This window comes from Diadema antillarum, unplaced genomic scaffold (genome assembly GCF_040938485.1).
Source record: "Diadema antillarum isolate AM-2024a unplaced genomic scaffold, OU_Dant_1.0 seq00001611_RagTag, whole genome shotgun sequence".
NCBI classification, from domain to species: Eukaryota; Metazoa; Echinodermata; class Echinoidea; order Diadematoida; family Diadematidae; genus Diadema; species Diadema antillarum.
This window is the reverse complement of record NW_027272324.1, coordinates 552,032-578,388: the sequence shown is the minus strand read 5'-3', so window position 1 is coordinate 578,388 and position 26,357 is coordinate 552,032. Positions and strand designations below refer to the sequence as shown.

At 38.0% G+C, this 26,357-nt stretch overlaps 1 pseudogene; it reads right to left on the bottom strand.

Moving 5' to 3' along the window:
- Positions 1-675: 675 nt before the first annotated feature.
- Positions 676-13,351, bottom strand: LOC139711107 (uncharacterized; annotated as a pseudogene).
- Between the last annotated feature and the right edge of the window lie 13,006 nt (positions 13,352-26,357).

The window sequence follows — 26,357 nt, the reverse complement described above, 5'->3', positions numbered from 1 at the left end:
AATCTCACATATAAAAATCTTTGTTGCACAGAATCTCAAGTACAATGTAATGTAATTTATACGGAATATTGCATTGCAATGAATGCACTACTTATTGAGAAAAGGATAACAGGGGTTTTCATATCTTTCAATACATTGTATTTAAAGAAATTCATGAATGAAATTACATACTGTTTCTTCATACGCATAAATTTCATTGACGTGACATGATCTCACTATCAAAAAAAGATATAACAAACCTACTGTGAAACGAGGAATGTTCGCGTGCATTTTAATTTCGCGAATTTCGCGAGCGCAAAGATTCGCGAAATTAAAATGCACGCGAAATTTCTTGTCTACACTATATGGATTGAACGCCAGTGGCAATTCGCAAAAATTTCATGCCACGAAAAGGCTGTCGGCTCCAATTCGCAAAAATTTTGTGCCGCGAATATATCATGTTTTACAGTATTCTAAAAAAACAACCTACATGTGGACTTCAAATTGCCATACACTGTGTTTACACAGGAAGTTCTAAGGAATTGCTTCACTATCAATTCTAATTTGGCAATGACATACCTAAGTTTTATTTTGTTGTTTTCTTTTTTGGTACAAATATAAATCTATATACTTATGACACAGCTCTATGAGTTATACAGAGTAGATTTCTTCTGTTTTTTTTAATTCTCCCACAGACACTACGTTGCCATGGCGATCCTACTGTGTAGCACTTGTGACACATTGCAACGTAATTTTCTTTTCCTTTGAACCAAAGTATCACATGCTAACAGTGTTTACGAGCACTGTTATAATGAAGTTCTCAATATAACAAATCAAAAATTCAGGTCCAAAAATGACCAGCTACAGTGTATATATCTTTGTATACTTTACTGCTCTATTACAATGAAATTTCAATAAAACAAAAGAAAAGTGCCAGCCCCCGAGTACTTTGTTATACTGGGAGTCCACTGTACAATAGTCTACAGGAAGGAGTTCCTTTCAAAAAGCACAGAGAACTTACAAAAGTTTTGCAGCATTTTTGAAAAATTCCCTCTCAAGGCCTTCACGGTCCTGCAGTGGTCTAGCACAGGAGATGTGCTCTGTTCAATAAACCCAGCATTGCTTGAGATGCTTTGTATGTTGAAACCTCCAGTGAAGTAGGATTTGGATCACTTATTATCAGTTTAGCATTTATTTTTTCTTTCCTTTCTTGATGTCCTCCATCTTCTGTGCTTTCCTGGAGGTGGTCTTATTCAAATTGGCAAACTTCTGCTTGTCAAGCCTGTAACATTAATAAAGCAAATCAAAGAAAACAAAACAAGATTGAATTCATCATTAAAACCAATGAATTGAAATGAACTGAACAAACACATTCCTCAAAAAGGAGGGGGGGGGGGGGGAGTGTCAGTCCTACTTGCTAAGATAATTATGTCACTTAACCCATTAAAGACAAGTCCTTAGTTTGGGCAGGTGTCTATGGGAAATGCTTGTTGTAAAAAAAAATCAAATTGTCCTAAGCAAAACAGATTAAAAAGCATTATATTTGCAGATGAAACAATAACCCAGCTTTGATGTTACAAACAACCATGTAAATAATTATGATAATCAGTACAGTATAATCAATGTTAGTACATGTTTTGTTGAATATACAAAATGTGAACAATAGTTATAATATGTTTCTAGTACAGTGCACTCCCGTTACAACGAACACGGTTAAAACGAAATTTCGTTATAACGAAGTAAATCTTCTGGTCCCAAAATTATCACCATCAAAGTCTATGGTACAAAGTTCGCTTATGACGAACGCGGTTATAGCGAAATTTCCGTTATAATGAAGTCTTTTCCGAGCGCCACAGACAAAGAAAAACAAAAGAAATGTGCTCCGTTATAACGAAATGTGAATTGCTTTTGAAAATACGTAGCGGAACAAGCATTTATAGCGTCTCTGCATGTGTGAACGCTTCACACCACTGTGTGTCCGCTCCTTGTGTCACGCACAGTTTCTGAGGGGACCTTGCGTTTATTATTGTAATACAGTTATCCCATCACATTTCACATAGCTTTCCAGTGTATGATGAGTATTCAGCAAACATGATATGACATGTAAACGTGGTTTCCTTGTTTTCGTTATATGTTGTATTTTTCGGTTATAACGAAATTTCGTTATAACGAAAGAAAACTGCCGGTCCCGAGCATTTCGTTATAACGGGAGTGCACTGTATAAACCATCTACAGTTACAGTTTATTGAGAAAAATACTGATACAATGTACAGTTGGGCATGTATATCCTAATATTTCAGGCTTTATTGCAAAATTTTTATGTAGGAGGATGTTTTGTGGTACAACTGAACTAAACATAATTAATTTTACATTAAATGTGAAAACTCTATATTTATTTATTTTAAAATCACTGCTCCCAATGGTAAACAGTACCTTGATATGTGTATTAAATTTTAAGGAATGCTACACAGAGAGAGAAAAAAAATCAAAATGGAAACAAATCAAGTCAAATTGTCACACCTACCGGCTCATTTTTGACTTGTTCCTACAACCCGTTCCTCCTTCCCAGTGAGTGGTCCTGGACTTTGTTGTGTTGGAGCCACATGCAATGCAGGGCTTGTCCGCAGAATATATCTTTTGAGAGATCATAACAATAATGGCAATAATAATAATAATCATCATCATCATAACAATAACCACTAACTTTTGCTGCTACTACTAGCCCTACTACTACTACTACTACTACTACTACTACTACTACTAGCAATGATATATGGTCTTCTGAAAAAAAAAAAAATAGTATCTCCAGAGTGACACTGTTTTAGCAAAGGGCTCTGCTATTTTTTTATAATGAAGCAAAGTAACATGGTGGAATGGAGAGGTTGCTGGTATTCAAAGGTAATAACTTCACACACACATACTGTACATGTACATTGAAAAAGAAGAAGAAGAAGAAGAAGAAGACACACTTGACATGTAAAATGATCAATTGTTCAATGTGTGTCTACATCTCATCAATTCTTGTCCACTGTGGACCAACCTTGCCTAAAAACTGTCAATATTTGAAGGATTGCTAGTCAAAGGGATTTCAGTCTTTGCTACCAGGCTGTTGGCACAAAGAATTTCTACATCACATCATCGTCCCATCCATATTAAGCTGTCCAAAATGATTTGCTTTGCTACAGGTTCTGAGAGAGACTACAGTAATTGCATACCTGTTCTTTGGCACAGAATCCACAGATCATTCTGGTGGCAAACTTCATCTCATGGTCGAGCTCAGCTAAATCATGGCACTCGTCACAAGGATAGCATTTGCCACAGCATGGAAATCTGATCAGGAGAATAAAAAAGAAAACAAAAATGGTACCATGGCAGTGTAAATTTAACATGCTAAATTATGAGAAAGCTCAGGTCAAGATTAAGAAACAAGAGAAGAAAAATACTGTAAGCTAATGCAGGAGATTAACAGTCCCCAGAATTAGTAGTACATGAGAGGATGTATCTGATGCCACACGACTCTTCCTCACAGTTTAGTTCTGAAGAAAAGCCTGAGAATGGATCCCAAAGGACAGTTTTTGAATTTTCACTCTCAATCTGAGTTCAAGCAAATTAACGTCTATATGTGACCCTGCACCTCAAAACAAACAAAAAGTTGCCAGACAATAATTTTTAGTTAAGGCCATATTCTGAAAGAGCAGACTTTAAGCTTCAAAATGATGTATAACTCAAATCAAATAAGACTCTCTTAACCTATCTAAATATTGGAAAGAAAGCACAAACTCAGGAAAAGGGTGAACTGAGAAAAGAGGCTCTGAAGTACAGTGTCTATTCAAGCGCTTAATCTTTACCAAACTATGCTGGCTGTGGGACGAATGGGACAAAAAACAGGAAGTAAACCACCAGAGTGACAACAATGAAGGGATTATCAGATTAAACTGAAATTAAAGATGTCTCATTAACACATTCTGTCCATAATTAATGCTAACTTTCAAAGCAGTAGCACTATCATTTCAAAAGTTATTAGAGTTGAAAGTGAAGAGTGTGGACAAGGTTTTTCAGAAATGAAAAAAGGATTCTAAAGACACACCTAATCACACTATTCTACCAAAAATGTTCGAGATATACTGCTAAAAAAACACACTTTCCTGCCCGTTTTATGATACCAAATTTTAGCATAATGTGAAAGAAGACCCGCTCTTTCAGAAAATATGAAAAAGTCAAATTCGGCTAGGTTGACCCATTTCACTTATTTTCAGTCCTCACGCAAAATCAGTGTGTGTGACTTTATGTTCGTTTTGAGGTGCACGGTCACATATATTAGTACACCGATCTACTGCACGAACAACACACATTTGTCAGGCTTCAAAATAACATTTACAGAAGCTGATATTATTTATATTTCATTTCAGTTTTTATTTTCAATTAAGTCACAATCAAAAGAAACATCTTAGACAATGCGCCATAATGGGGCATATCAAATCAAAACATTTAGAGTCTGCAGCTTTCTTCTATCACTTCCTTTATGCAATCATGATAATCATAATATCAAAACAGTGATATTTTTAGAGAGCAGCTTTGATTAATAATGACATTTCACAATACTAAATGCTGATTTGGTACCAAAATTTACTGTAGCTGCTTTACTGACATATGTTCATGCTCTGTATCTGCTGGGTACACTTAAATGCATATATATGACGATAGATGTCAAAATAATAATGATAATAATAACACTCAAAACAGGAGCTGCTCAGAAACAATGAAGATATTTTTTGCTTGTACATGTAGCAAGCTTCCCTGCATGGTCTCTCACAAGGAAACCAACAAAATGAAAGTTACGCACACTCTGGGAGGATGAGAATGTGAAACTGAGACTCATACAAAACAATAGCAAAAGTCATGCTGTCCATTATCCATCGCATGTATCATTATTACAATGTAAGTAGGTAGAAAGGAGACGGGCATACCGAAGCCATCTGAAGCTCTTCTTGTAGTGTTTGCAGGCTCCGTTTGCTGGGAGGGGACTGCCTTCTTTGATGGCCGGATCATTCACACGTCTCTGCTTCTTCAATGAGACGACCTGTTTCGGCCCTGGATGAAGGAAAGACAAGTGGAAACGCTGCTGATTAGAGGAGGCCTTGAGATAGTGATTCCAGGCTTGCAGCAGTTGAACTTGACTGAAGCATGAAAAGTTTACAATTAGTGCTTTACACGCACATGACACAGCATTCATTAGATGGCTTTGACGAACATTTCCTCACCATTAGAAGACGAAACATATCAGAAGAAAGTAGGCAGAACGCTAAGACGCTTTCTAAGCTCATTGAACGAGCATATTTCCTTTTTTTTTTTTTCCTTTTTTTTTTGCAGTCCCTTCTGATGAGGTGAAGAATACACTGCTCTTATCAGTTTCAGCAACATAATCTTACATGATAATGTCACTGGTTGCACAAAATTAACTTAATGGCATCATTGATAGCCAGTGCCAGTTTACATTACATTGCATTTGTACCAGTTCACATGTTACACATAGAGAGAGTTCAGACAAATACAGAGAAAAACATCAACTTTAATTTTTTGTGTTCACCAAATCATCATACAAAAAACATTGTACATGTTTACTTTCCACTGACTTTTTCCTTCTCATTCTTTTAAGAAGGGGAAAAAAAAAATATATATATATATATCTTTTTTTAATGAAGCAAAAGGTTCTTTGCATTCATCTTTCTGCTTGTAGTTGTTAAAAAAAAAAAAAAGCTGTCCAATTTGCTTGATGTACCTTCAGGAGTTGAGGCAACTAGTCTCTGGAACTTGGTCGATCCTACAGAAATGCTCATTTTCTCATGACACTTCAGGCACCACACTTGTCTGGCTTGTCCATATTGGAAGCCCTGAGCACAATAAAATGAACACATTTGATTTAAAAAAAAAGGCTTATTTGTTACTCAGTTTAGCACTCACATTCAGTAAATGACGAGGAAGCCAACAGAATACTTCATGCATAGGATAGTCGGGTATTAATCATCAATTATGCCATATTGGAGTTTCATGCTTCAGGCAATAATAAATACAGCACACAATATGAAAGACAATGTCTTCCAAAGTTATTAGGCTCCATTAATCTCTGTCTCTTATTCCCATTGAAGTGGTTGTTTAGCTTTTGATGATGTGCTAGGGAAGGCAAGCGAAGGGTTTAGTTTTGATGAAATGGCATGACAAACCCCCCCCCCCCCCCCCCTCCAAAAAAAAAAAAAAAAAGTCATGCATAAGAAAGTGAATTTCATCATGTTTTAAGATAAGTAGACTATTAATGTCCTAACATCTTTAAAAATATGTGCTTCATGTCCATGACCGATCTATTCAATGACACTTCAAGTTCACAAGTCACACACAAACAAAATTACTTATGTTTCTCTTTTTTTTTTTCCATCCATCAAATCTATGGTATCAATGTAAGCCATAGGAGGGTTCTGCATGCAACATGCAGCCCGAGTACATTAATCTTTAATGTATACAACAGTACCTGGGCTAATACTTTCACATTTCAGAAAAGTAGCTTGAAGATACATTACATTCATAAAAACACAGCAGGAGATGCTGTAACAGCAACATACCTTGACATGTGTTTCGTCCGAGCACATCATGCAAGACACAGTGAAATTGCTCTCGAACAGGATGAGATCTACGGGCACACACTCGTTCAGGTCAAGGAAACCAGGACGGGAGAGAACTGGTGGACGATACAGGGTCTGTAGGCCACTGTCTGCTCTCGTTGGCATTTTGGGACAGTGCACAACTAGAGCCCTGCTGTGGGTGACGTCTAGATTGATGTTCTCTTTGCAGCGACTGCACTGGATGCACAGCTTGATCTTCTGGCATGTAAGGGTCGCTGTGGACTCACTCAGTTTCAGCTGCTGCAGGCGGATTTCTGTGCCACGCCTATTATCAGTGGGAGACTCATAGATGGACATTTTGGTTGCTGAAGGCTTGCTTTCTTTCTCCTCCTCCTCCTCCTCCTCATCAACATCATCATCATCATCATCTTCGTCCTCATCATCTCCTTCACCTTCTTCCTCCTCATCCTCATTCCTGCTTTCCACCCTTTCACCGTAGATGAACTCCTTCCCTCGATATGCGGGTGCCTCACTCTCCTCTGAAACTGCCACCTCACTGGTAGCATCTGGCTTGGCATATGAGATGAATTCAAACCCAGCTGCCTTGGCATACACTTCCTTTTTGAACTATGTCAAAAACAATGGGTGAGACAAGCAAATCAAAGTTAATATTGTAGATTATTTGGGGTCATGTTTATGGTGGAATGGTACACAGCCAAATCAGTCTACAAAGCATTTCCCCGACTATGCTAGACATGGCCTGATATTCAAAGTGATACCAAGCTGTAATGATGAACTTTTCATATAATCAATGCTAAATCTAATATAATCCTCTTTTTTTTCTAGTCCTCCCTAATTCTACACTCGAATTTTTAAGCTCCTTCTGTCTATAATACAAAGTCTACAAACAGCATGGTTGCCATCCTGAACACTTCCTCCCTTTTATCTTTCTTTGTTTTATCAAGAAATAGACATCTTTTTCAGTAAATCAAAAATCAATACCATGCATTCTCAGAACAGGAAAAACACTTAACTGAGCATGTAATGCACAATAATCATTATGATATTGAAAAATATTGACATTAATTTACATCGCCAGACACAATTGTGACGTAGTACGAAAGGACACACTTACGCTATTACAAACAGAATTATTCAGGGAATACTAGTGTTCCAGGCTACATTTTGTATGTATAGCACAGTGATTAACAAGGAGACAAATTGAACATGATAATCACCACCATGGGATTTTTAAATACCTTTCTGGCGCCCTCTGTGAACAGCTTCTCCAAGCTCCTGTCAAACCATCGGAGGAAAGGTCGCACCATAAGCTCCGCTCGGTTCGAGATTTGGTTGGTGGCATGCCGAGCCGTGAGCCACTCTGCTATTGCAACTGACATGTGCCTGAAAGAATCAGAAGCAAATCAGGAAAAAAAAGAAGAAATGTTTAAAAAAAGTTGTACAGCAGAGATTGTTTCCTTGATTTTTCTTCAGAGCTCTGTTGCTTACATATTGTGTATTTAGTTAGGTGTGGCTAATGTGAGTGCTTGTGTATGTAAGTGTCTTCCTTTGTCTATGTGTGTATATATGTGTGTATGTGTGTGCATCTGCCTGTTTGTTCCAAACTGCTATCCACTCTGTTTGCACAATAACATAGAGGGACCTCCAGCGAGCCACAAAAATGCAAAAACAAAAAAACAAAAATTTATTCCTGAAAATATGCACAAAAAAAAAATATTGACATGCCATTTTAGAAGACACAAACAGCATAGTGCCTGAAAGAAACAATGCTTTAAAAAAAAAAGTGATTGTCACCAATGAAGGTGTGTGGAACTGTCATACAACTTAGATGTTCAGATCATAAAATCTAAAAAAAACAACAGTAAAAGTGTTATGTGTGAGAATTGCATGCAGGTATCTTGAAGAGTAGGATGCGTGGATGTAAAGAGGGCAAGCTTCAACAGTCTGTGGTATGTGTGTAATCTTCAAATCGAGGGCATTTAAGTTAAGTGACCCATGAAATAGAGTACTGAAGTGATGATGTAATGGCTTTGTTGTTGTTGTTAAACATAAAGCTTGGATTGGAACCAGGCATGGGCATGGTTAGTGTTCTTGGATATTCCGGCTAGGTGAGGTTGTTTAAAACAAGTTTCCATGGCAATGAATGACTATGACATAACACTTTGGTACTCGATACTGACAGATACTGTTTGATAGTTACACAGCTCTGCTTGTGATAAAATGTTTAGCCACCATGTGGTCTTGTGGTCTGTAATCATAGTTACATGAGTTTGGGGGTGGCATGGCTAACAAATACCACACTGATTTGTTGAAGACAGTGATCAAATGTTCTATTCAAAATTGACACATGGAGTTTTGATAAGATTTTAAATTTGTAGATTGTCCTGAATAAGGGATAGAGAATTGGCCTGTTTCAATTTGATAACATTAGTAGCTGGCCTTCAAAAATCTGATAATCCCTGCAAACAATAATACAGTTTAATCATCAACACAACAGAGCAGTTTAATCATTAACACTGCGATGAACCTTGAACTCACTTTACCTCAATTGGACTGGTATCACAATATATATGGACAAGCCCTGTATCATTTGAAAAAGGTATGAGACTGTCCTTATTATTCATCACTCAGACATTTCAATTTACTGTATTATATTTCATAATTTGAAAAAAAAAAAAATACCGGTACATGCCCTTGGATCTCAGTCTAGAAGAGCAGGAATAAATGTGAATCATTTACAATATTTATTCATATCCACTTGCCATGAAAATGATTTTAACCCATTGAGGACAGATTGATTTTGCTACAACATGCATTTCCCATAGACCCCTGCCCGAGTATACTTGGGACTCGTCCATAATGGGGTAAAAATCAGCTGTTTTTAACAACGTAGGTATACTTTCTTTTTGCGTATAGCTTTTTCTTTGTATATACTCACGTAAGAATGACATTTGGTAGAACCTGATCTTCTGGCATTTCAAGCTGGAAAGGCTTCAATGGGTAGTCCATAGGGAAAGTGATCATCAGGTCAAAGTTCTTGAGGTCAAAAGGCTGTGAAAAGAATGAAGAAGAAATACAGTTAAACTCGCATAAGTCGATCTTCTCGGGACTGAGCAAAACACATCGACTTAGGCGAGTTTCGACTTGTACGTAAGTCGAAACTGGAGCCGAGAGCTGGAGCGGTTATTTCATCATCGTACTGAGTTGAATACTATTGTTATTCATTTCCAAACGCCAAAGCAAACATTCAACATTTATCTTAGCATCTTCCGGAGCTGAATGTTATTGCTATTTACTTTCGAACATAAAAGCAAACATAAGACATTTATTTTATCATCGGACGGAGTTGAATACTATTGTTATTCATTTCCGAACGTCAAAGCAAATATCAAACATTAACTTTACCATCAAACACAGCTTAATGTTACTGTTATTCATTTCGAAATTTAAAAGCAAACATCCGACAGTTATTTAGCATCGTATGGAGAAGAATATTACTGCTATTTACTTCCGAACGTAAAAACAATCATCTGACATTTATTTTAGCATCTTCTGGAGCCGAATGTTATTGCCATTTACTTTCGAAAGTAAAAGCAAACACCCGACATTTATCTCATCGTCGTACGAAGTTGAGTATTATTGTTATTCATTTCCGAACGTCAAAGGGATAATTCGACATTTACTTTAGCGTCTTCTGGAGCTGAATGTTATTGTTATTTACTTTCGAACGTAAAAGTAAACATCCGGCATTTATTTTATCATCGTATGGAGTTGAATATCATTATTATTCATATCCGAACGTCAAAGCAAACATTCGACATTTATTTCAGCATCTTCCGGAGCCGTATTGTATCCTTATTCATTTCCGAACGCAAAATCAAATATCTGACATTTATTTTAGTATCATACGGAATCGAATATTACCGTTATTCATTCCCAAACTTAAAAGAGCAAACATCTGACATTTATTCTAGCATCTTATGGAGCCGATTGTTACCGCTGTTCATTTCCAAAACTGAAGGCAAACATCCGGCTTTTTTGGTGGCCCGCCGTGCGTTTTTGGTGACCCCGGTCGCAAATTAACCATTCACGCGAAAAGACTCCGCTAAATATAAGGCATAGATCACTACGCTCGGCAGGGGCTACGTCGTCCTTTCACCAGGTCTCGTTACAAAACCAAAATCTCGCGTGAGTTCTTGCGTCACCTATCGTTAATGTTAACGAAACATCGTTAATTTGCGCTAGGGATCATTACTCATCGTTACTACAAACGTTAATTTTCCCGATCGTTAGTTTGCTTTACTAACGATTCAGGTGAAACCGCTTGCGTTAATGAAACGTTAATGTTTATTTACGCAAAGTTTCTTTTGGTCTTTACTGTATGTAAACAAAAAACTGGCGTCTCGTGATTTTGACAGTGATTTAATACACAATAAAATCTTATTCGACTTAGGCACAGTGAATTCAATGGTTTTTCCGTGAAAGTGTTCTTGGAATTTCATCGACTTAAGCGAGTATTCGACTTAAAAAATTCGACTTGTGAGTGAATCAATATACGTAAGTCAATGGGGAAAAATCGGGACTTTTTTTAAAATCATTGACTTGTGCGATTATTCGATATATACGACGTCAACTTAGGCGAGTTTAACTGTAAGTTACAATTGGTATCACATGGCAATTCATGTTGAAAACTAACAGTATAAATGCTATTTATAGTTATCTCCTCACTTAAGTGTTCTAATAGATAGTATTGACTAAAATACTGTGGGATAATGCACATTGGAAACAGAAAATGAAGCGACATTCCTGAAATGTACCCTTTTACTGTGCATAGAAATGCCCAGGACTGTACAATTGGTCAACTTTTTGTTGCACTCACCCAATCTGGATCTGTAGGACTCACAGTGAAGCGGTATGTTGGGTTATTCTCATCACCCGACACTTCAAGCTTGTCACCTGGAAACCTTTTCTTTAGCTGACTGATCTCTACCGCCCTCATCTGCTGAGCATCTCCATCTTTGAGTTCCGCAAGGGGTCGAGAGGTCACTGTCATCGGATTGACATGTTTCCGAACTTCTTGCCATTCTCCCTGACTAGTCTCATCATCGTCTGATAAGAGGAAGATAGAACAAAGAAATGCAGTGCATGGCCTTATAAATCAAATACATGTATATAAAATAACAAATGAAATAATAACAATACAAAAGTGTAGTTGAGGCCAGATGTACCACCCAAAAAATGCCTGTCCCCCTGTGATAGATGCATTTCGATCCGTCATTTTGACACGCACAATAAATGGAACATGGGACCATAAAGGCCATAAAATGCTTGATTAGCTCCAGTTTAAAAAAACATTTTGTACTCTACGTGTACATCTCTGTATCCAGTCTGTGGGAACACATCAGCATCAATGACAAGCAGATTAGCCATATTCACATTCATCCATAAACAGGAAAACTAAATTAAAATATGAAAAAAGCGAATTAAATTCAATGCTTAACATATCAGAACACAGAGAAAACCGCACTCTACACACATACATCAAGCAAAATCATTATATTATGGGTCCATGCCCCTTTCTCCTGAGTTAAAGCACATTATACAATGTATGTATGTTGGGGGAAAGTCCCATAAAGAGGAGTTCTTTGACCCACTACATGAGTTCATCTAATAATACAATAAAAAATGAGGGAAGATAAGTTTCAGTATGTGTTCCATCCCTCCTCGAGTCCTCCCCCTCCCCCCCACTAAAAATGAAAAACAAATATGGTTCTACAGACAAATTACAAAAAAAAAAAATTGAAGAAATAAAAGAACTATACAAGGTCCTACTCTTAAACTTGTCTAGAACTCTAGACAAAGGATATACATGTACCTCTTGACACATCCTCAGGAGTCTTGTTGACCGAGACTGAGGTCTCATCATGTAGGTATCTGCAACGGTTTCCCATGCGACAGTAGCCCCTGTCATAGAACTGACACCTCCTAGTCTTCACCCTTTGTCGTCCATCACCAGTGACGGACAGCTGGGATGTTGATAAGGACAGGGATTCGACCTCCTCATCTCCTCCAGCCCCCTTGGGCTGCAGATCTACGCCACTGACGGCATCGTCTCCTTCAGAGTTGGCTTTCTTGCTCACGTGGGCAAATCTGCATTGGAGGCCATATCGACATCGCCCCATCGAGGCAAAGAAGCGGCAAGTTGGCACAATACTGGAGCTCGTGGCTGCCGCAGCCACGGCTGTCTGACGTGATGATTCGTCATCCTTGCCTAGTCCCTCGTGATCGGATTTTCGGCGGTTGGGATGAGCGTAACGACAGTTCTTACCAAATTTGCACCACCCTGTTCTGGCGAAAAACTTACAGACTTCTTTGGCTCCAGTTACTGATGACGATGACCCCTCTTGGCCATTTTCTTCCGTCAAATTTGTCTCACCAGTGCGAGTGGTCAGTGTTGCAGACCTAATTTGTGACGGCCCTTCTTTTGAATTTACTGCTCCATTGCTGTTGATGTTGACCAGCGGTTGTGCGGAATGAGCAATTTTAGAGATCGAACTGCTGGAGTGGATATTTTCTGGGTTATGTATTGTCGTCTCCCCCTGTGTCTCCAGAGTCACTGACCTGTTCTCTACACAAGATTGCTGTGGTAGATTTTCAACAGAACATGTTAATATTGTTATCTTCGGCACCTCTGCACAACCACTGTCCTCTGTCTGTGAAAGGGAACCCTGTGACATTTCTCACCTCACTAGGCCTACTGTCTGCACTTTTCAGAGCTGTCTGCACAGTTTCTTGTCCTCTTTATGCGGATATACCTACAGCTTCCCCCTTTTTATGCAAATGTGCGACAAATCCTACCTTACTTGCCTTGTCGCGAGTTCGGATTGCTGTTGATGTCACGATGATGTCGCAATCGCCGCTCATTCCCATAGGCATAAACTTTGCAGGTTATCACGTCATATCAGAAAATCGCTTGTTTGCAAGCTACGTGCGTACACTGCGTTCGTGTGTGGCGAACCGAGCGTACAAAGGTCACCTGATAGAACATACAGAACACATGACCTTCGTTGTTGCAAGGCTTAGTTAGAATCATAACGAGTAATTTGAAAAGATTTTTTTTTGATAACTGTATGTGAATGATATATAAGTATAAATGAAATTCATTTTTAAAACATTTGTCGTTTATTGCATTAAATAGTAACAAGGAACATATAATGCCTATTTTATGCCCTTCATTAGTAAAACAAGCAGTGACAGACTGGCAATAGACGTCTACGTTCAGGTAATATCCACGCAGCATGGGATTCGTGTACAGCATCAGATTGCGCAATCTTTTGACACATTGCGCAAGAGGTTTGACACATTGCGCAAGAGGTATCACCAGAGAAAGACGTGAGGTAGGGAAATATAGAAGGAACATACTATATAGTAATCTAAATAACCGCTATGTAGTATAATTGTGCGAAACAATCAATGTCAAACGCTTTCCGGGGACTTAATATGGAATTTGGCATCAAGTAAAATCATATTGATTGAGCGAAGTTTAGCACATCACTCGGGAAAGATGCAGGGCCTAGGTCCGGGTAAGGGTGGGAAATAGATTATACAAGGTGGTACAGGTTTTGCATTCGTCCATTCAACGTCCAATTTAAATAGAACTCTAATTAAAGTTCTACTTTTTTGAATCTGAACATTAACGGATTGGTATCTCTCGAGAGTATGACTGTCATGCTGGTAGACGTACATTTCATTATACGTATATACAGAGACTCCAACCCCAATTAATCACCTTCTGATCTGGAGATTCTCCCACCCGAAACCCCTAGCAAACGGGAGACTCCAAGTTGATGTGTGCAAAGCGCAAAGTTCCTAGGATTCTAGATGTTCTCTGGTGCTATCTAAGGCTTATTTTTCTCAACATACGATAGCAATAAGTAAGAAATCCTTTCCACCGGGAGACACAGAGCCAGGGCGGGAGAACGGGAGATTTTGCAAAAATGGGCTTTCGGCGGGATATCTCCCGTCGAAAACGGGAGAGTTGGAGTCTCTGCGTATAGGGCCAATCCGGTGTCTCACACCTTGTACAAGGGATTATAATACAGGGAACACGGATCAACATCAACGTGTTTTGTGTTTATATACTGTATGGCTGGACCTTTCTGCATCTTTCCCTTTTCAATAACTCTGTTTAAATTTCTTGTGCAATCTAGGCCTACATAATACACTGCGACGATTTGGTGATTTTACTCTGCACTCTTGGACTCGCGTATTTTTTTTCTTTTTTAGCGTGAATAGCTCATATGCCATTCTCCGAGGTTTTTATCAGTATGCAAAAAAAAAAAAAAAAAAAAAAACTTAACCCATTGTCTAAAAATACCTTGTTATTGAAAATACTGGCTGTAAATACACCTGCCAACAATACACTAAATTCCAGTGATTACCATTTTCGCAAGGATACGTTTTTCCAAGGATTTACTAGGCGAGCCCTCCCTCCTTGGTTTTTCGCACTTTCTCATGCAAATTATTGTTCCAGACAGTAAGGTATCAAATAATGCTGTAATAAGATGGATTGCAAGTGTATTCTATCCCTTACTCTCTAAAAAAAAAATCGAGAGAAAATATTTACTCTTGAAGGAGTGAATACAAAAAAAAAAGAGTGATTTTAAAATGAATTTGGAGTAAATTTGGGGTGAAAATGTTCGTGGAAATTTTCATTTTCACTCGTTTTAGAGTGACCTCAGGTATCACTCCAAAATCTTTGAGTGATCCCTGAGGTCACTCAAAAATGAGTGAAAATGAACATTTTCACTCAAAATTTACGCCAATTTCACTCTAAAATCACTCTTCTTTGTATTCACTCCTTTAAAATTGAATATTTTCACTCGGTTTTTTGGAGGGTAGGTCACGTTATGCTGATGATTATCTTTTTTATAACATTAGGGCCTATTATATCTGTATCATTATCATCAATAATTATTAGCGTTATTGTATAATCACTAATATTTACTTATAATCGTTAATTATCATTATGATATCATTATTATACATTTTAAAAGCTACCGTCATTGCAATGAAGCTATTAATCAAGCCTTTGCAATACGTTGAAGATCAGAAACAGCAATGGAATCAAACACGGCATACTAAAAATTAATATGTATGATATACATATATATATATATATATATATATATATATATATATATATATATATATATAATACTTGTATTCCGCGTGTTGGTACCAGTATACAGAAAAGATGCCGAAGCATAGTGGTAATGCATTTAAGTCTAACAGTGCTATTTATTCAGACCAAATTTTCGACGAATACATTCGTCTTCCTCAGGGTCGACAATTCTGAAAGTAAACAAGAATACGATTATGCAACTGTAGAATTCTTTTGTTATATCAATAGAAAACTGACAATAAATTCTTTGAATAACAACAGCCAGGTGGAGCTCTTAAACCTCCTTGGTATTATTAATGGGGTTCAAAAGATGGAGTCAAAACGCAGATGTATATTACATGTATTATACTTTATTAGTTCTGTGTTGTTTTAGCCATGGTGCCGCCAGCTGAACAAATTATTTTTAAAGTAATTATGTCCACCCCCCCCCCAAAAAAAAAAAGTAGCACTGGACCCTCCGCAATTATAACTTAAAAAATACCGAGTCAATCCAAATACAATTCCAGGGCATGAAAACATAACTTATTGCCCACATTTTCAAGAAAACCCTATCCTATTTGCTTCAGTGGTCAAAGACAAAGAGGATCTTTGTAAAGCATGTCAGGAATCATTTCCCCATCAAGTTCCCTCCCAAAGACTGACGAAATAAAACAAAATACTCACTTCACGTGTCTTTAACACATATCTTATAAAAGAAAACACTATACTTGAAAATTTACCATATTAAGCCAGTTTCAGTTGTTGGACGTGATGAGAGAAAAAAGTGATAAAATTGGCTTTCCAGTGAGGGTGCTGTTTCGAATATCTAAACGACATGCAGCTCAGATTAAAACTTTGCACGTTATTTTCTTAAAGGGATCCTTTTGTTCTACTATATGCTTTATTATTAGAAGAAATTTTATTTCTTTCAAAGAATATGCATTGTACAAACAAAAAATGTCCGACACTTTTTAATAGTTCAAAATAAATCGTCAGATTACTCAGAAAGACGGCAGCATCGAACTCGATTATCATCAATAGCACATCTCTTCACCTGTTAGAATTTGTTTGTACAATGTACCTCTAGAGAAAGTTGCTAGCTGTTGGAACTCTATCTCTTGAACATCCTTGTATTATCATGGAATTATAGTTAGCTCCATGGTGTTATACTGTACTGATAAAGAGATACACGCATAATCACTGACGTCCCTCCTAACTACCACCTCGATGAATGTTCCTTTTTTTTCTTCCTCTCCCGCACCCCCCCCCCCCCCCTTTTCTCTCCCTCCCTCTTAGCGCCCTCTCATGGTACCTCTCTTGGTTCTGTTGGGCGCTTCGATGGGGATTACTCAGCGTCTGATGATAGCATGCAAACGGACATCTCTCGAACCCACAACAATTACACGGCATTGAAATCACTGATACACCAATGTACACACAAAATGTAGATTGAAGTAGAATGCATTTTTTTATTACTGTTGTGGTTCCTTCGAATAATTTATCTATTTTAGGCACGATAATGATTTGAACAAATTGTTGTAAAATGAACTATACAAAATAATAGAACAAAAGAATATAAAACAATGGCCATTTCGATTTTACGATACTTCGGATAGCCGAAACAAGACTGCCTTTATGTTTGCGGATGACGACATCAAGATTGTGACCTTTCTCATGTTTGGGCAGGATGCTCGGCTATGAAATTCCATTATACTAGCCATAAATTCATTTCATCCGCCAACGTTTAAAGAAGTAAAAAATAAACCGTCAAAGTGTCAAGTAATAATGAACGCTCAGCCAACGAGTCACTGATGACGCTAATAGGTATTATTCCAACTTATTCGTGCCTACATTCAATAAATAATATAATTTGTCTACGTACAGAATAATGTAACGACAAGCGATCCACAGGACCGTATACTGGATATTCATTTCCGTTATCACAGGTCACGGGAAAAGTTAACTTGCTATATGCCATGTAACACAAGGAAGACCAATAATTAGAAAGAACAGATCTCATGACTGTTTTCTACAAACAGGAAAGGAAAGAAAGTATAAGACAAAATCGATTGACACAACAGATGTACTAATTTCTTAATCATGGGGCGCTGTGACATAGTGGATAAGACTCCCGACTTCCGGTCGGAGGACCCAAGATCGATTCCCGCACAGTGCTTACGTCCTTGGACAATTATGTTTTACCCACAATGTCCCTCTCGACTCAGGTGTACAAAATTAGTGGGTACCTGGCAACGCAAGGGTAATCATAATGGCAGGGCCCTCTGGTGCTGCGGTGGCAACACTGAAGAGGCTACCCAAAATAAAGAAGTCATAATAATAATGATGATGATGATAATGATAATGATAATAATAATGATGACAATAATAATAATAATTATTATTATTATTATTATTGTTATTATTAATGTTATCATTAGTATTATTATCATAATCATTGTTATTATTACTATTGTCATTATTGTTATTATTATTATTATTATTATTATTATCATACTATTATCATCATCATATCATTATTATTATTTCCATTCTAAAAATAAGAAAAAGGATGTAAAAGGCAAAATCGATTGATACAACAGGTGTATTAAGGTCTCATCGAACGTTTACATTGTTTTTGCAATGAAAAATAAAAATGATAAAGCGATTACAAAATAATGCACAGGTGTACTTTTGTAAAATTACCGCATGCAAGCGTAAGAGCTGCTTTCATATAGTACCATCTTCTATCGATCCACATTGAGGGAGATAACGCCTCTAGAAACAATGAAATTACAAAACGTGATAGTACAAAATATAAAGGGAATTCCACAAAAAAACAGTTCATCAACCTGATACTGACTTACGTTTAGGGTAGCAATTATTCCCCTTGATTTCTGAAAGCGGTTAGTCAAGTGCTTTTTCATCATGCTAGAAAAGTGAATTTTTGTGGATTTTTTCTTTATATTTTGTTTATATTGTTGTCCACACATACGTCATGACATCTAGTAGTCTCCTCTTCCAGCGGTTCCAACACCAACACTTTAAAAAAATCATAACTTTTGCATCGATTGTCCGATTTTCCTCAAACTTCTACTGATGTGTTCTACTAATGTTGCTGCTTTCACTCAAGCCACATTGCTCTTTGGGTTTGCGTACCCTTTAGGCACTGAAGCTGAAAATGTCTGATACAACGTATTTTTGACAGTCATTATAGGACTATTATTGCACATCTTGATAATGTTATGACGACGGGTCGTATCTAAAGCCTTTTCTCTCATCTAAAAATACGTCATTCACAGTCCGACCTCTTGTTATCCAGCCATGTCTGGACTGGCGCCGGTCTGGATAAGCGATTGGGCCGGATATGGGTAGAGGTTATACGAGTACAAGTATGCCGGCGACCCAGTGGTAGCCACACAGTCAGCCTAAGTCGCAACAGTAGTGTAATTCATGTTAGCCTACTTAAAATCATAGTCATGGGATTGAAACATTTTATTGCTAGATTCAATAACGTTTCTATAGAGAATTTTGTCAAAATTTTTAATTGTGTTTGAAATCACTTTTTTTTTCTTCACTGCTTGGAGGCGTCTGGATGTGAGAGAAGTCCTGGTATTAGACTTCAATACACCTGCTACGCGTTTCACTGGACTTATTTGCAGTCTTTCAACTCAATCTCAACGCTTGAGATTGCTACTTTGTTATTGTCCGGCCTCTGGCTACCATTGCCGTGTCCACGCGAGCCACCGGTCAGCTGGGTAGGTGGAGCAGACGACAGCCGGGAGCTGAGTGGGGTTAATGTCTTCCTCCAGAGGAGCAGAACTCGGCGATTACAGCATAGTACGGCGGGAAGGGCGAAGGGCACAAGCTGACCAAGGAGTTGCGTGGCAATGGCGGTGCCGACACTGGGGACCGCCAAAAACCAGAAGTAGAAGATCCAAGATGGAACCCAAAACACGCCAAATACAGCAGTCATCTGTAATGAGTGGCAAGTTAATTGACAGGCTTAACTGTTATCATAGTCTATACTTCGACTACATAATTATTTGAACAACATTTAAGATACTCACAATTTGGGCACAGGACGTATGATTACATAGTAATATAATACACGTACATTCTATAAACACAAGCTAATATAGAAACGTCACATGAGAAGTGGGACAATCAGACGGAAGCTCATACCATCACAGTTACTTTTACCCGACTTGTGTGTGTGTGTGTGTGTGTGTGTATGCGCGCTACATTCTCAACGGAGCCATTAGCTCCAGCACTGTTTCCCCCGGAGGCCTCTACAAACTATGATGTATTACTAATGTGATGTTTCAGTGCCTATCTTATACTAAAGCTTGCCAGCACGCCCTTATTATGAATTTATTTTAGATGAAAGCAGTTCTGGGTAATGCAGAACACCGATATCATTTTTTTTTTCTTAATTTATCGGGCATGTATGACCGTACTCATACTTCTAAATTGTTAATTTGCCATAAGGAATCAATGTGCCTTGATAAAAATGAGTGGATGGAGCAGGAATGGATACCCGGCAAACGCATAACCTTTTCAGAACGTTTCCTAAACGTCTTTTTGAGGTTTCGTACGTCTTCGTATAAAATGGACGTTTTTAAAACGTACATACAACGTCAAAGTTGGGACTTAGCATTTACCGCAAAGCACAGTTTTTTTTTTGGAAAACATTTTAAAAACGTCAATGGACGTTACAACACGTTTTTATTTTGTCTGCTACGTTGACTTCGTCTTTAATGAACGTTTTAAAAAAAGTAATGTTTTATTTGGACCGCTACGTGTTCGTTCTTGGTTTCTTTATCATGAATATTCATGACTATTTATGAATAATCAAATTAAGGTGTGTGTGTGTGTGATCTAATTTTAGTAACCATGTCTTCATGCATTACAACATTTTGGTGGTATATAAAAGAATGTGATACAGATTCATCACTTGGGAATAGGGTCTAGTATATAGGTATAGGTGGTAGGACATTAGGAACAGGTTAGTATAGGATTAGGGTACATACATTTGTAAATCTCAGATTGTACCTGTATAATCTCGTAAATATATATATATATATATATATATATATATATATATATATATATATATATTTAAATACCCTATAAAAAATAAACATTAGACATTCTTAAAAGGTTTTCTGGACGTTCTAGATGGATATGAAAGGTTCTCTAAACGTTCCGGAACGGGTCATAAGACTTTTTAGACGTTCTTAAAACGTTTTTTTTTTTGAACGTTCTAGACGATTTTCAAACGTTTTCTGGACGTCCGCAGAACGTCCACAGAACGTATTGAATATTCTTAAAAGGTCTTATTGACGTCTACAACGTTCAAAAGGTTTTTTGCAGGTCCTTAAAAAATCCGAAAGGCTTTTTTTTTTGTTGGGGGGGGGGGGTTAACGTTTGAAAGCGTTTTTATAATGTACATTTGAAACGTTTTAAACACGTCGAAAACCTTCCACAAAAAGACGTTCTGGAAACGTTTTGACTAAACGTCTAAATAACGACGAACTTGGAACGTTTCAGAAACGTTCAGAAAACGTCCAAATGTTAGCTGGGTACTCTAAAAAAAAATCGAGTGAAAATATTCACTCTTAAAGGAGTGAATACAAAAAAAGAGTGAATTTTGAGTAAAAATGTTCATTTTCACTCGTTTTAGAGCGACCTCAGGAATCACTTCCAAATCTTCGAGTGATCCTTGAAGTCACTCCAAAATGAGTGAAAATGAACATTTTCACTCAAAATTCGCTCCAATTTCACTCTAAATTCACTCTTTTTTGTATTCACTCCTTTAAGAGTGAATATTTTCACTCGATTTTTTTAGAGAGTAGGTGGGTAGGTCCTGAATAGTCGTTTGTGGCCTTACCTTCAGCGTTAACTGCCACCGTTGTGCGCCATCTTTGGCTGAATTGCGACCCTCGTGGAGTTTCTTCGAGTTCTTCCGCGCCTTGTTCAGCCTATAGACGACCAACACGAAGAGACAGCAGTCCAACGCAAAGGGAGTAAACGTCTGAACGGAAATCATGATACTTGGCCAACCTTGATTGATCCAGCAGTACTCTTCGGTATTGTACACTGGCAAACCGCTGAGGTGCATGATCAGGGACAGCATGGATAAGATGAGAGGGACGCCCCATCCAAACAGAGACAGAATGATGAAGAAACGTTCTCCAATGCCTTCGTCCATGCGGTGGATGCCACTCCTCCCGAGGTACCAGGAGAGGTAAATGGCTACAGAGGTCCACCAATAGTTAGGGGTGATCACCACATAGTACAGCATCGTTGCAATGAAGATACAGAGTGGAATTTTACTGGTTTGTAACGGAATGTATCCGGCCGCTACGACTTGGTTCACTGCCACTGCGAAGACGAGACTCAGGACGTTCTTGCCGTGTGTATTCCGCAGCTCGGGGTAGAGAAGGTATGTTACAATACAGAAAATCGAAGCCACCAACGATACCCCGTTCAAGATTCGCAAGAAAAGCTGCAGTTGTACTGGTAGAAGGGACCAAGTAAGATCTCCGGGCAAGAGAAGGGTCGGTGTGCCGCCCGTCAACTCTGTTTGATTACATTCCCAATCAACGGACAGAGTACTGATTTCAGGCAATGTCAGAAGAATACCATCCATGTGCAATGTTTGTGTGAAACTTGGGGTTGTGCTACTATAATATCCCTGGAAGTATAACTGACATTGATGACTCCAATGCAAACGTAACCATGCGTCTTCTGGAATGAAGCAGTCAGCAGATGTATTAGGAGCAGTACTTGAGCAATATATGCTATACAGGACAGATCCACTTTTGCGTAGTTTTAGGCGCAAGGCCTGTTGGTCACCTTTAGGTTCACAAAACAGTTTGTTAAATTCGCAGTTAGTTTCAAGGTATTCGATGTAAACCACTGGCCCACTCCTCTTTCTACATTGCTCTTCCACAGCAGAATCGTTACCAGCATTTTGAAGTGACGTCGACAAGAATGAGTAGAGAATAGAGTCATTACCAGAGGTAAAGTTGTATACATCATTCGAGAGGCAAGCAGGAATTGCTGTCAGACTGTCAAGAATACCCGAGAAAGACACCAACAGATTTGCATCAGAAGTGGAGTCAGGGGTGTTCAATGGCTCGATTTCCCGAATATCGATTGCGATCTCGCTTCCCAAAGCAATCTTAGCTTGGTCAAGAAACTCAGTGGAGATGACGGATGAGTTACCCAACCCAATCAGTACTTCAGCAACCCCAGTGACACGTTGCTGCTGCTCTGCGGTGCTGACACCCACTAAGGTATGGAGAAAGCAAACGCAAGAGATCACGCTCAAAATGTTCCTTTGTTGTGTTGGACACATCTTTAGCAGCCGTTGTCCAAGATGTTCACTTTTATCATAACAGGAGACTGTATAGGACAAAAAGTCATGTCAGAGATTACAAAACGACTTTCGATTGAGATAGTCTGAACAACACCACACCTCTGCTAGCATCTACAGTACTCCACGCACCTCAGATGCCTGATGGACTGGTGCCTACACACTCCGGACACTGGTCTCTCACGATGGTCATCTCATCGACTGACGATAAAACGGCGATAATGCTAGCTATACCAATGTGAAATCTGTTTAACAAAAAAGGAAAGAGATATTTGATCATTTTCAAAGTGTCACAGCAAAACGGGTGCATGTATTCCGAGAAAAAAAAAATGCCATACTCTTTTAATAAGAAGATAGCAACGCTCTCATGTGTGGCACCGAATATCAAATTCAGTGTAGTTGATTAAATATCAGCTCATCCGTAGAACATCATTCATTCCGAGTCTGGACCCCTGTCACTAAAATGATGATTGCTTTCCGAATAATTAAAAGCCAGTGCTTCAATCACAGCTTTGCAATTTCATAAGTCCCGTCAACGTAAAAATGGGAAATTTTCAGGTAATAAACTAGATACAGTAGTTCTAATCACACTGGTATGATTCTCATCTTGATGTGTTTGACAGATTCTGTAGTGCAATCAAAAGATTAAATCACTGCAGCAGGAATGATAAGAGGAAATGGGATTCATAATTTTGATTTTAACCCCGAAACGATAGGCGCCTTTTGTGTGTGTGTGTGTGTGGATGGTTCTTTTGCACTTGACAATAATTATGAGATTGCATGCTAAACTTGACATCAACATCTTGATTCTCCGTTTAACACCGTAAATACAGATTGTATTATGATTGCTTTATCATAGGAATCGACCATCAGCGGCGTTGTGTCACATATCATTAATACACACCTACACACACACAAACGTGCAAGCACAAGAAGGAACAAATAAACAAACAGTTCATCCGCATTAGAGACAACGTGTACAACGGCTACATACTTTCAGAGAGAGAGAGAGAGAGAGAGGAAGCACATATTATGATATGTATATATAATACGATTTATGAATTGAATCATTTTTCTGTTTTGTCATCTAAATTTTGGATCAAAGTGTATCCTCTAATGATTGGTTAAAAGTGCGTCTTTCAAAACTTTCTGAATATTAGTGTATTTCGCATTTTATGTGGTATAGTATTTGGAAAATGATGTCACGTTTTAAGACATTTTCCAAACAGTACACTTTGTGAAATTATGTAACAAGTAATCAAGTCTCACAAACAAGTCTCATTTTCCCCTCTTCTCGTGTTTAAATTCTTGATCTAAAGCTTCAACAAAAAATAGTCTGCCTAATTTAGAATTTCTATTTAAAATTATTGGCCTCGTTGCCTCCAAGAGTATACACTCGAGGCTGCGTCCCTCATTGAATAGCGTTGTTTTGCAATAACCTCATGTCTTCATAGTTTTAACCAGAAAATCCCATGGTAAAGATTTAAAAAAAAAAAAATTATATATCCATGTTATCTTAAAGTAATATTAATTGTGACATTGCATGTTGTTGATGTCTAACGTAAATGGATATCATTCCCTGACATTAAAAGAAAATGCCTCACTAATTATTATTATATGACTCTTAATTTTCAGACAGCGGTGCCGAATTCGAGTCCCTGAAGTGATGTTTTTACCCAATGCACGATGACCATTTATCAACCCTTGTTTTAAAATGGGTACCTGGCAATGTTGGGAGTACGTATTTAGGACCATCTGGAATAGTAGTTGCATGTTATGATACTAGAAAGTCTACATTGTGTAAATAAGACTATAATTTAAAGGGAATTCCTCACCAGTTAAAAGCTCAATCTAAAAGGATATGTTAAATGTTATAAACACAACAGTGAAAATTTGATCAAAATCTGATCAAAATTGAGGCAGTTGTAAAATTGGGAAATTTCGCTAAATTTTGCCCAAAACAAAACAATGCAAAAAACAACAACCAAACAAACACCCAACAACTGATGATGTCTAATTCGAATTTTCCGTTGATTGTGTAATTAAAAAAAAACTGACGAAAATTCAATTTCTATGTTGTAAAAATGAAAAATATTGTGGCTGAATAATAATGATAAATCACATAAAATTATCCAGGACTCGAGACTCGGACATACTTACGTTTGAACAACAAAATAGATATGGAAATTCCAGATTAAGCGTGAAACTATAACGATTATGACCTTGACCTTGCTGTGAGGCAATTGCAGCACTATAGCTCACTCATTTTCAAATTGTTGACTGTTCAAGAATTCTTTTGTAAAAATATTTCAGCCACACTTCCTGTATTCATAACTTTTAAAATTCATATCCGATTTTGATCAATTTTCACTCTTGTGATTATACATGTATCTTTTTTTTCCTTTCTTATCTCACTTTCTTTATATTTAGTATCTAGAATTCCCCTTTAAAAGATGTTACGAGATACATTCAAGCATGTAATGGAAAGAAAGCCGCGGGTATACTTACTTTAATAGCATGATCTCTGTGGCACGGTGATTGTTTCGAGGATATAAGCAATGCTGATTCTCTGTTTGTATTGCTGCTAGACTCTGTGTAAGGAGAAAGAAAGCCGAGCGTGTTAGAGCAGGGAACAGGAGGTGCAATACTGCCGATGAACTTCCTCTCAGAAATGGAAGTACAGACTAGGACAAACATAGCGAAAATATCGAATGCAACGGAGCCACTGAATGGCGAACTAAACTCTTGCAATTTCAGGAAGGCCGCGTGTCACCGCAGAAGTTGTGATACCAATCATGTTCATACAATGCTTAGTGATTATCCAGCACACGTCGCCAGTGGGTACCGTAAACACTACAAAGTCAAATCCCAACAAACATTTTTTTTTACCATGCACGGAAGCACGGATCTCCCTTAAAAAGATTCACTACATGTCGGTGTTGCTTTCCACGGTAAACATGTTAATACCGTCTCTACTTCCAATGGAACATCAACACAGGGACAGGGCAGCGTCCCGTGGTAAAATTGAAGGGTTCTATAGCTGTTCAGTACAGCTAATGGCAAATGCATCATTAATCTTGCGCTGCTAATGGACACATTGAATTGAAACTAACCACATCACAGCAAGCAAACCATAATGAATCTCAACCGGATGACGACACACATTACGAGTTGGGTCAATGTTGCTTGGTACTATAGT